At 57.2% G+C, this 10860-nt stretch overlaps 1 protein-coding gene across 1 annotated transcript in view; it reads right to left on the reverse strand.

Moving 5' to 3' along the window:
* The window catches only part of LOC119113068 (uncharacterized), a 39110-nt gene extending 28571 nt beyond the window's left edge, over positions 1-10539 (reverse strand). Inside the window, exon 1 of the mRNA XM_037237390.1 lies at positions 10467-10539. The gene's annotated coding sequence lies outside the window, so the exon portion shown is untranslated. The remainder of the gene's footprint in view (positions 1-10466) is intronic.
* Positions 10540-10860: the final 321 nt, after the last annotated feature.

Consider the following 10860-nt stretch of genomic DNA (forward strand, 5'->3'; position numbering starts at 1 on the left):
TGAGCGTAGCCTCCATAGCAGGCGGATCCCAGCCCGCCGGCTGCGCGGCCCAGTCTCCGACGGTCGCGCCTTCACAACCTGTGCTCGTCGCCGAACACGGCGAGGTGCCAGCCGGCGCGTCATCACAGCGCATGACTGGCGGAATGGAAAGATTAGGACCGAATTTCCCTCCGCTAACGCCTTCACATTTGTCTTGCAGGCGCACTTCTCTTGTCTGACGACATAGGCTGCAACGATGATTGGCTGAGCCGCGTGACGTTGTCATCGCAGCGCGGCGAGGACATTCCTCTACACACCCCACGCTCTGTCAGCTCGGCAGCCAGCCGCATTCTTCTGTCTAGTTCACCGTCATCTTAAACGCCGACGCCCTCCGATCAGTTAATAATTACTGGGCGCGGCCACGGCCGTCGAAGCGGTGTCGCGGCGCATTAATGTCAGTGGCCAGGTGGCTGACGGCTGGTGCTGGAGCGCGGCGGCGGCGGCGGTGGCGGACCACCGGAGCACCGGGGCGGCGCCGCTCACGCTCGGCCGCGGCGCGATTTGAGTTCAGTGGCGCACCGCCCAGGTGCGGGTCGGCGGACGGAAGATGAGCGTTTAGCCGCGTACACGAGGCCGTGAAATGGGCGGCCGGGCGCGGCGCGCTCTGTGACAAATACGCCGCGCGGTGAGGACTGATGGTCGCGAGGAGTGGGGTGCGCTACATTGGAGTGCTACCGCGCTCTGTGACAAATACGCCGCGCGGTGAGGACTGATGGTCGCGAGGAATGGGGTGCGCTACAGTTGAGCTCTACCGCGTTCCTTCTGCTCAGATTCGGACGCCTTGCAGGCTTGAGGCCGAACAGGCTTGTATGTCGTGTGTCGATAACACTTCCAAAAATTGCTTGATCGGATTGCTGTATTAAAGAAGAACTTCGGGCACACTTCCAGATCGAACATCGACAACAGATTCGAAAGCGCAGTCTATTTAATTTTTACTTCCTAGCTGGCGCCATGGCATGTGACGGCGGTACAGGCAACTCGGCTTATTCTTGGGTTTCACATTTCTGTGTAAAGAAGACAAACTTGTGCTGTCATGCATGCCAGACATCGCCAGTCCTGTCACTCCGTCAGCCGCTACCGGCATCCTCAGTCCTGTCGCCCCGTCAGCCGCCTCGGCCATTGCCAGCCCTCACCATGGCGTTCTCTACGGTCGCTCGTCTGCGTGTGAGCTCGCGTCGCACTGTTCATTGCTCCGACCGTGGGGCTGTATGAGGTCGTACAGATCACAAGGAGGCAGTGCAGTCGCAGTGCCGCGCACTGCTCTCGTGAACGATGCAGTCGGACGTACGTGACAGGGTCCGCGCAGCTCCGGGGCGTATACTGCGCGCGCAGCCGTGCGTACCCAGTGAAAGGGACAAGTGATATGCGACGGAGCCAGTGGTGTTCCGCAGCTTATGCAAACGCCCAGATTGCTCGAGTCAGCATGACTGGCTGTAGCGCATGCCTCCGCGAATCGTTATGCCGCCTACCAAATTCACCCGACGCAAGAGTTGCTCGCTTTCTTCGCGGTGAGATGTCACAGCTATCTGGATCGACGATGATCGGAAATAAAGCTGACATCGATGTCACACATGAAAACAAAGTTGAGCGCAGATTAAATAGCTGACGCTATAGCGGGTCCAATCCTCAAGACGACTGACTGCGCGAGGTCTCCAGTGCGAGCGTTGCCGGCAGGTCCCGCCAGCACCGCCAACTCCGGTCACCTCTCCAGTCCGCACCTCCGGTGGGGACGGGACGCGCCCGGGCCCAGGTGAGAAAAGTAGCGCGGCCGCGACGCCGCCTCGCCGCCCAGCAGACCGGAGCACCTGTTCACACCTCGTCCGCGTTATTGGACCGACCGGCCGGCCCAATTAACCTAGCCCCGGTGACTGACGAAACCAGTGCGACCCCTGGCCGCCGCGCAGTGCTGCCATCTGCAGCGGCCGGGATGATGCGACCTGACCCATTTCAGGGGAGGTGGGCCGGGAACTGGGCTAGCGGGCGACGGCGGGCAGGTGCTGCAGCTGGCCACCTGCCGTCTCCCGGCAGGAGGAGGCAGTGCCGGCCACCAGCACGCTCAGCGCTCGGCGGCGCAACCGACCGCTCGCGGTCGTCCCAGCGCCGCGGTAAGACGACACCCCACCGTCGCGGCGAGGCGGCTCACCACCGCCGCGGCGAGGCGACACACCACCGCCGCGGCGAGGCGACACCCCGCCGCCGCGGCGAGGCGACACACCACCGCCGCGGCGAGGCGACACACCACCGCCGCGGCGAGGCGACACACCACCGCTACGGCGAGACGACACCCCACCGCTGGGGCGAGACGACACCCAACGCCGCGTCGAGGCGACACACCTCCACCGCCGCGGCGAGGCGACACACCACCGCCGCGGTGAGGCGACACACCACCGCTGCGGCGAGGCGACACACCACCGCCGCGGCGAGGCGAAACACCACCGCCACGAGCGATGCCAACACATGACCAGCAGAGTGACCCGAAGGATGCGAGGGGCGGGCGGCGGTAAGGACAGGTCCTGGAACTGCTGAATGGCGATGCAATAGGACGAAATGGTGTCTCGCTGCCCTCACAAATTTGCCGGCGAAAGGCGGTCCCTAAAATCAGAGCTTATGTCTCTGGAGTGTTGGACATGCCAGAAACGGAAGACACATGACTCTGGCTGCATTCATCGAGATTCAAAACGGCTCCAGACGAATGCAAGACTCTTGCACTCCGGCAACTCTCCAGCCTTCCAGCCGGAGTTAAATGGGACAAAAAATCCACATTGATGGACATGCAATGGGGCTAATTTCCCATTCTCACTCACAAACACTCTATAGACGGACCAGGAGTGTTGCGCATCCCGACTGCCTGGCCAACGGCTCGCCAGGAAATCGCGATAATAAGCCTCGGCGTGGGCGAACAAACCGCTTCCCACCATAAGGCGAGGCGTGTCCCGTGAGGACGATTTCGTGGCTTTGTTCCTCTTCCAGCCGACGGACGCGGTCGGATATCACACGGCGTACAATGTGCGGGCAGGTGCCCATTAGCCTCGTCCTGATCTCTCACTGAGCGGGTGAAACCGGCCGCAGCCGGAAACGGTCAGCCAGAGCGAGACGCAGCTGCCTCTCCGCCTGCACAACCGCACCGGCTCGCGGCCAGCAGAGGCGGATCTAGACTTTGGGTTTGGGGGAATGGACAAACCGCTCTGGTAGAGTGTTATTTAAGTGACTCTCTGTCACACACACACAGACAGACATGCTATTTTGTATTTATGCAGAAATATAGGGCCGTATATATATATATATATATATATATATATATACATATATACATATATATATACATACATATATATATATATATATATATATATATATATCTCTCTCTCTCTCTCTCTCTCTCTCCTCTTCTCTCTTCTCCTCTCTCTCTCTTCTCCTCTCTCTCTCTCCCTCTCTCTCTCTCCTCTCTCTCTCCCCCCCCGCTCTCTCTCCCTCTCTCTCTCTCTCTCTCCCTCTCTGACCTGACCTGACTGACTGACTGACTGACTGACTGACTGACTGACTGACTGACTCACTGACTCACTCACTTCACTCACTGACGCACTCACCACGCTGCTCTCTCTCCTCCCTCTCTTCTCTCTCCTCCCTCTCTCTCTCTCTCTCTCTCTCCTCTCTCTCTCTCTCTTCTCCCTCTCTCTCCTCTCTCTCCCGCTCTCTCTCCTCTCTCTCTCTCTCTCTCTCCTATCACTGACTCTGACTGACGAGACTGACTGAATGACTCACTAATCACTCACTCACTCACTCTCTCTATCTCTCACTCTCTCTCTCTCTCCTCTCTCTCTCCCTCTCTCTCTCTCTCTCTCTATCTCTCTCTCTCCACCCTCTCTCTCTCTCTCTCTCTCTCTCTCTCTCTCTCTCTCTCTCTCTCCATAAGACACGACCCCGTGGTGGTGGCTTGGGCCCAGGTCACTGTGTCGCACGTGGAACGGCTGTGTACGGAGGGCAGAACAATCTGTGACCGGTAGGCTGGGTGTGGTGATGAAGTTAACGGGTCACTAGGGACCCAGTCAACAGAATAGCGGGATTAGCAACTTCTCGAAATGTCGAGATGAGTGATAACTGGTTAACCATCCACCAGCAATGAACTATTCATGTTAGACTCGCTAGTTAAGCTGCGGGTATCCATTGACTGTTGACACAACTGACCGCCTCAACAGTATCAAAACGGGAAACCCACATAATTCATGGTTGTAGACATGACGGTGCATGACAGAGCAACAGCATACGCCCGACCGCATTTTTTGGAGAGGGAGGGAATCATGGTTTTACGACCCCTGGGGAGGGGCATCGCCCCTTTGGCTACCCCTGGATCCGCCCTTGGCGGCCAGCTGACATAACAACGAGGTGTGATGAACCGAGCATCGGCCAGGACCAGATACAGTTGTGGGCGAAGATTACGGAATATGTGGCCGATATATCGGCGTTCACATCAGACCCATTTAGGTCAGCACAACGCTGTTATTTTCCCATGATAAGCATCTGAAATTGGCACCCACGTCTCTCTCTCCACATTTCTATATTCCTTATCTATGCTCAAAATCGTCGACGTGTTGGCGGCGTCTCCAGGAGTTATTATTGAAAGGAGCTCCAATGGCAGCGCTGTTTTCCATGCGTTGGTACCACGTTTCGAGCATGCGGCTGCCTGGTGTCGGAAACGACCAGGCGGTCACCTAAACATGCCGTCCAATTTGTGGCAGGTCAAGCAAAGGGATCCACATCCCGTGCCTAAGCTCCAAACCACAAGCCGTTGACAGAGGAGGCGCAGCGGCTGTTAGCGACCGGTGGGGTGAGGAAGTCACCGATACCTGTCTGTCCTCGCTGTCTGCAGCCCGGCCGTACACCGTCCTGTCCTCGCTGCCTGCAGCCCGGCCGCACACCTCCCTGTCCTCGCTGCCTGCAGCCCGGCCGTACCCTTCCCTGTCCTCGCTGCCTGCAGCCCGGCCGCGCGGCCCCGAGACAAAGCGCGGCGGCGGAGCCCGCCGACTGCGCGCCCCACCGGTCACGCCGACACGTCCGGCGTCACAACTGTGGCGCGCTGGAGACGTGCAGCGTCACAACTATGGCGCGCCGGAGCCCGGCGCGTCACGAGCGCCGGCGCTGGCCTCCTTCAGTCGACGGTGGGTCAGGCTGGGCGCCGCTGACCTGGCTGCTCCTGACGGCCGGGGACGGCCGGGCGTCGGGGACGGTGCCGACAGTGGAGCGGACCGACCGCGGACCGGGGCGCGTCAGCACAGCTGAGGCCAGCTCCCAGATGTCGTGGGAACAGCAGTGACCGGATACTGCATCGGCCGGTTGCAAGCGTGGTCTGGCAGCGTGTCGAATCAGCTGATAGTGGTGCAGCTGATGCTGGCGACAATGACCGGCACAGTACCGCTGTTAAAATCTAAAAAAAAGAACAGCTGCTCAGTACCAGTAAACTCGGGACAGTGAAAGCACTGCCATTCTCCAAAAGAGTGACATTGAATTTGTTTCCGGCATCGGTGGTTACAAATTTCTTCGATTTATAACACTGTAACGTATAACCTGGAGTAGTCCCGTGCTGTTGGTGCCACCTCGGTGCACTGCTCTCCCTTCAGAACCTACCTTCAATTCCAGCTCCAGGCATATTGTCGCATGGGAGATGAATAGCAGACGAACCGAGAAGTGCCGAATCAGTGATGAGCGCAAGCCGCAATTTTCTACGTATAACTACGTATACGTAACGACTACGCATTTCTACGTATAACATTTTTTTTCACCGACTCCTTTCGGGCGCTTTATCACTTTTGTAACATGATACATTGCTTACCAAATGAATTTGATTATTTCAAAAACAGAGGCGTATGCAAAATTCCACAACGGGAGGGGAAGGGAAGGAGAAGGCACAAAGTAAACAAAACTCGCTAAAAGCCGAGTTTAGCGTGCTTCAGGCACGCACAAATTTTTTGAGTGTCGTAAGGCAAGGTCGCATGTCCTCGAGCCTCTTATTTTATGTGTTTTGGAATATTGAACCGCCAACACTAAGCGCCTACGTATAACACGTGCCGCACATTTGGAAGAGGAGGGGGGGGGGGGGACACGTGCACCCGGGGGCTACTGTGTGCGCCCGTCCTTGTTTGTCGAAGCATCGTCATGGAGAATTCAACGCCACTGATCTGCTTACCGACCGTGTCTGCCTTCAGCGACTTCAATTGAACTCCCTATGGAAAGCTCCCGTACAACATTTATTCTGTGTTGGAGTTCCAATTACCATCATTTGAGGGTTTCGAACGCATCGATTATTCAGAAGAGCACACCCACCACAATTTGGGTTTCATCGGCGATTAAGTCGGCACAGAAAAGGAAAGGTACAGCCGCCATCTACCCAAGCGAGACGCTGCGTACGCGTAATCAAGAGGACCAACGCTTCCGAGATGAGAAAAAGCGCTGGTGAAAGGAGGTGAGAGTGAGCAATCCCTTGCGCAGTGTATTACAAGGAGCGCTCACGACGAATGATTCAACCGAAGACCATAGGGAAAAGCAGGCGAGCTTTACGTCATCAAAAGAAACTATCCGCTTGACCCTGGGTCTGGTCACACACGTCACGCACCAATCAGAATGTACGGCACGTGTCATTCTGGATGGGAGGGTGTGCACGTTATAAGTGTGAACATACCCATATAAAAAAATCTGCATAGCCTGGCCGTTATTAATTTTTTAAAGCTACCATTGTTCCTTGGTCCAATTGTGCGGGACAATTATGGTGGGCTTAAGGCAATTCGGGGACACATTTAATTTACAAGTGGTACATGGTGGAAATAGCCGAACGCCTCCGCGCCATGCAGTGCGCTCAGAAACATGTTGTTAACGCTACAACTATCAGAAGGAGGGCAGTATGCAATGTCACCACTTTTTTATTTCTGGTCCGCAGAAATAACAGGATTTTTTCTTTCTCACCCGTCTTCTATCACATTTATATGGCGAGTCACAAACGACTCACCGGCCGTGAACGAGCAAACAGCCGCATATTTTTGGGACTAAGTGCAGCGTCCTGCGATTAAGTGTGTCTTTGGACTGTTGTGCATTCACAACGGAAAGGATGGACCGATACCATTGGTACAACGAATCGGACATATGGATATATATATATATATATATATATATATATAACACAGCAATGCGTCTGCTGTCTACGAAATATTTCCTTCATTTCGTTTCGTGAGCATCAACGCTGCTGCGCAAAGGATGTGAAGCTTACGAGCCAGGCAGCGATCTTCAAGAGCGATTCATTTCAGGCTTTGTCTTAAGATGTATTGTCCGAACGGCCTGAACTGGAGCTGCACAGAGGCTGTTGGTCTTGAGAGGTAAGGTCGGAACGGTCTGGTCTGGACGAGAGCTAAACAAAAGCTATCGAAACGCTTGGGACCTGGAGCCGTCGAACGCTCAGCGTCATATCCTGTTATTGACGACGATATGTTCAATGAAATGAAATAATTATACTTGCGTTAACTGACGATGCAGCCAGCCGCCATGGACATTGTCGTCAGAATTGCTGACGCCAACGGTACACAGAGGGGCGGGCGATCCGTCGGGCAGTTACTAAACTCTGTTGGTGGAACGGATTTCTCTTGATTTACCGAGAAAGCCAAACACTCATACGTCCCGTCACGGGCCCCTTGGGAATCCGGGCGGAGCTTTCCCATGATCTCTGAGCATACCATGGCGTCCCCACAGAGAAAGTGACCAGCGACGGGGCTGTGCCGGCGCGCTGGGCGGCAGTGGCCCATGGCGGGCGGGCGGCCGCACCCAACAGCGGGCCCATCGCCAGCCACAGAGCGGCACGACCCCGCCCCACACACGAGCAAACAGCACGCTTCCGGGAGAAATTCGCACCGTGGCCGTCCCGGCCCGGCCGAAGCGGGCGGGATGCGGCGGAGAACGACACTCGCCGGCTGTCGGTGGAGCCACGAGCTGGGCGGTGCCGACGCTGAACGTGACGGGTGCCACCGGCTGGGCTGGGCTTCTGATGACTGTCGGTTTACGGACCAGGGCGAGGTCGTGCAGTGGTGCGAGGACAGCGTGGTGCTGTGAGCCGCCGAGCTCGAAAGTATCGTCTGGGGACGTGAGTCTGCCCTATATGACGCCGAAATTAAAAAGACTGACGTGGTTACATGGCGATGGCTTTCAACAATGCCACTCCGTCGCCTGTCCGGCGACACAGGTGTTACGATCGTGGATAGTGCCGAGCTGAAGATTCGTCTATTTCTGCAGAAGTTCAATGGGAGTCCAAAAGTCGACAATACAATGAACGTCAAACCAACATCCTCGGTGTCATGGCACGAACGTTGAACCATAATGTGAATGATGGCATGAGTAGTGCAATTAAGAAAGTAGGCATCTGCAATGAGGTGACTGGTAGGCAAGCAGCTACAACTACGGCAGGTCATGGAAGAAGCATGAACCGGTGAAAATCAAACAGTGCTCGAGGCGTACACTTCAGGCCCTTTTGGATTACTGTTACAATCCACGCAAGACATCGTAACATTTATGACCATAGCAGACCCGTGCGTCGTAAAACAGTCGAAGGGGATTTACTTCGCAGAATTATCAAGCCTGTCACTGTTACGAAAGCAGCCGTAATCCTGTGTTAACGCGGGAGTAGTCAAGCTTTAGCAGTCCATGTCACACCTATCGGCATCCAAGCATGGACAACAGGGAACCAGGAATCATTCCCGTCAGACCAGTTTTTCAGCACTTAAACCAACGCATACAGAAATAGAGCCAGGGAGATTGCAGCTGTTCGCGCTCGAGATCACGGCTTGAGCGGCGAAGACAACGTCTTTGCGCGTTTGCGGGTGGACGCCGCCAGAATCCGTCTAACGCGATGTACATGGAAGTGATACAAGAACGGTAACGATTATAGCACAAAACAAAGCCTTCAACCCTGCCTATGATCATGACAGATGCTGCAAATACGCTTATCACGCCAGCTATGCACCATTCAGATAACTTCTTCCGCATGACACGCGTTCCTCGCCGCCTCCACCCCGCCGCCCCGTCGGCCCAGCGTCGGTCGCCATCCCAACCTGAGCCCAGCGCCGGCCTCCGCCCCGACCTGAGCCCAGCGCCGGCCGCCGCCCCAGCCTCAGCCCAGCGCCGGCCGCCGCCCCAGCCTCAGCCCAGCTCCGGCCTCCGCCCTCGCAGCACGGCCGGCCGCCGTCTGAGCCGCGTCTGCCGCGGCTGCGGCTGCCGGCTGGGGTGGGAGCCGCCCGGCTGCGGCCGGCGGCTCTCACGGCACCCCTGGGAACGCGCCGCGGCTCCTCACGCTCCGCGCGGGTCAACGCCTGGCCGGCGCCGCCTGCGACGTGTTGATCGGCCGCCAGGCATCTTGCTAACGGTGCGGGTTGGCGGGAGGCGCCGAGACCCGCCGAACGAGCTGGGCGCGGCCACCGCCGCCTGTTCGGGGACTGCTGTCAGCGCCGACGGCCGGCAGGGCGGCGCGGTAATGTGCGCGGCGCCCCGTTTCATTGTGTTAAGGTCGCGTGGTCGGTGGGGGGGGGGGGGGGGGGAACGTTGCCGCACTGTGAAAACGGGGCGCTCTTTGAGGCGGAAGCGATCGAAGCACTATCGGCTTATCGCCAGAGGCGTGCGGCCATTTGTGCGCAGTTGGGACGGGCTGGGAAAATTTCACGCATGGATGGTGCTCCACCTGGTATTTTGTAGCTCTGCCACTCTTTCAGAATGGACAATCCTGTAAAGCGTTTTGTACTATATTGTACTTTTCTATGCTCGATGTTTTCACTTGATCACCGATGTGGAACGTGCACGGACAATGTCATTCACACTGTAATGCAACGAAGTCTCGTTAATGTCCGTAAACCGTGCGAATGAGTGCGTGGGTGCATCAGATGCAACATCAAACCTGCATGTATTGTAAGGTATCTCATCGGCAGCCTGCTGTCCTGCAGATTGCATTTCTCATTCGCACGTCGGAAGCAACTGGCACAGGGCGCTCGACGTGTCAACCTCGGCGATTTCTCCAAGCAAGCGGAGCTCAGACGTACACAAACCAGCAGACTGGGCCGTCACACGCTGTTTCGCAGCTGCACGGCGGCTGCACCAATAAGGTCACGAGTGACCCCAATCGCACCGCACGCAAGTGGAACGTCCACCACCCGGCGCGGCGTGACGCAGAAATCGCGACCGAACCGCGTATGTCCTTTGTCCACCTTCTCCAAGTCACGCAGTAGGCACTGACATCCAAAGATTTGTAACGCGCAACACTGAGCGTCGTCACCTTAAACAGTCGTCCTGGCGGAACACGGGAAGAAGGAAGTGGCGGTTAGCCTGTGACCCACTGCTCGTTTCCGGGGAGAGGGCCGGACTGGCGGCCTTTGAGCCGTGTCCCCGGCAGGTGTCAGCCGACTCACCTCTCTCTGTCCGATCGAGTGCAGGGTATCCGGTCCGATGAGCCGCGCAGCCGGCGCACACTCGCGGGCAGCGCCAGACAGCGAATGGCAGGAGAGCTGGCGGCGCGCGGCGCGGCCGGGGCCGGCGCGCTGAGGCGTGACCGAGCCGACAGCGGGGCACGGGGAACAGGGACAGAGAGCCGGGCACGAGGAACAGGGAAAGAGAGCCGGGCACGGGGAACAGGGACAGAGAGCCAGGCATGAGGAACAGGGACAGAGAACCGGGCACGGGGAACAGGGACAGATAGCCGGGCACGAGGAACAGGGACAGAGAGCCCGGCACAAGCAACAGGGATAGAGAGCCGGGCACAAGCAACAGGGACAGAGAGCCGGGTGCGAGGAACAGGGACAGAGA

Source organism: Pollicipes pollicipes, unplaced genomic scaffold (assembly GCF_011947565.3).
Source record: "Pollicipes pollicipes isolate AB1234 unplaced genomic scaffold, Ppol_2.1 Scaffold_7261;HRSCAF=8764_pilon_pilon_pilon, whole genome shotgun sequence".
Classification (NCBI taxonomy): domain Eukaryota; kingdom Metazoa; phylum Arthropoda; class Thecostraca; order Pollicipedomorpha; family Pollicipedidae; genus Pollicipes; species Pollicipes pollicipes.